Here is a 1559-nt window from a genome sequence, read left to right as displayed (position 1 = left end):
CTACCACCACTTGCATGTGGTGTAGTGTTTTACACGCGCTGCCACGTCAGCACCACGTCAGTAAAAAGTATCACTTTTTTATAGTTAAGGTGTGTAATAGGTCACTTATATAGTTTAGGTGTGGATTCGACTTTTCGACTATAGTTTGGGGTGGAAACGATGCCTTTTTCCTTAATGTTTTTAGCCGTTTACTTTTGTTATTTAATAGGCTGAACGCGCCTAAAATAAGTGTAACACACGCGCCTTAGAATGGGGGTCGCAGGGAGGTAATAATATCACTTTTATATAATTAAGGTGTGTAATAGGTCACTTATATAATTTAGGTGTGGCTTAAACTTTTCTTGTATAGTATGGGGTAGAAATGAAGTCTTTTTTCCTTTAATATATTACTATGGTCCACTTTTTAATTAAATTTTTTCTTTTTTTTTTTTAATTTTTAAATGATAAAAAGACTCGGTCATTTCTCAAAATGAGAACTTAAAGTGGCTTATCGGCCAAAATTTCTCATTTAAAAGGTGGAAATTACTCTATGTTCATAATTTTTACAATTTCAGAATGATCCTTGGGTCCCATAACTTACATGCATATAGCTCATTTACAAAGTAACTCAAGCTTTGACTTTTTAGAAGATATGCTACTCACGTAATTTCTTGTTTCACCAATTAAGTTAGAATCACTGTACGGTTTTGATAAATTGAGGTTAAGTAAAATACATCAAAAGAAAGAATGAAATTGAGGTTAAGTAAAATACATCAAAAGAAAGAATGAAATTTACTGAAGTTAAAATCTTTTCTGTTTTATATGGAACCATCTTATGTTTTGGTGGAGTTTTATTTAAACAATTATTTTATTTTTTTCTTCTATACTATAATTGTGATATTATTTTGGATCTTTTGGAATCATATATGTAAGATTCGTTAATCATCAAAGTGGTCGAATTTTTATGAAATTAATTCCAAAATAAAGGTTAAGTTTAAATTAATTATCCATTAATCTTGATGCTTATAACTAATCTAACAATTATGGGTAAATTAAAATTTTGGTTATAAGATATTTGTGGATCACCCAAAGGTTGATTGTTTGTTCGTATGACCAATAAATATTAAGGAGATAATTTTGATGCATCGTTAATTTTATTTATTTATCCAAAGATAATAAATATTATTAATTGATGCATTAAATATTATCGATTTATGTTGAATATACTTTTAAGCATCATTAAGTTTAAAGTTGTATGTTGATGTTTCGCCCAAAGGAGAACATCAACATACATTTAAGAAAATAAGTCATTTCTGAATTTGATAATGTGTTTAAAACTCGTAACTCAAAGTATTAACAAATAAGCATGTTTTACTTGCAGCACTTGCCCTTCATTCGCACTCTGCCTCTGTTACGACTTTTAATGGACTTAACTTTTCAGATTGGTGCGAATAGATCAAATTCCATCTTGGGGTTTTAGATCTTTATGTTGCACTTTACTAAGAGAAACCAACTGTTATCACTGAAGCTAGTAGTGATGAAGAAAAGTCCTATTATAAGCATTGAGATCGGTCTAACAG

Source organism: Capsicum annuum, unplaced genomic scaffold, assembly GCF_002878395.1.
Source record: "Capsicum annuum cultivar UCD-10X-F1 unplaced genomic scaffold, UCD10Xv1.1 ctg76270, whole genome shotgun sequence".
NCBI classification, from domain to species: Eukaryota; Viridiplantae; Streptophyta; class Magnoliopsida; order Solanales; family Solanaceae; genus Capsicum; species Capsicum annuum.
Note: the sequence above shows the minus strand (reverse complement) of the source record.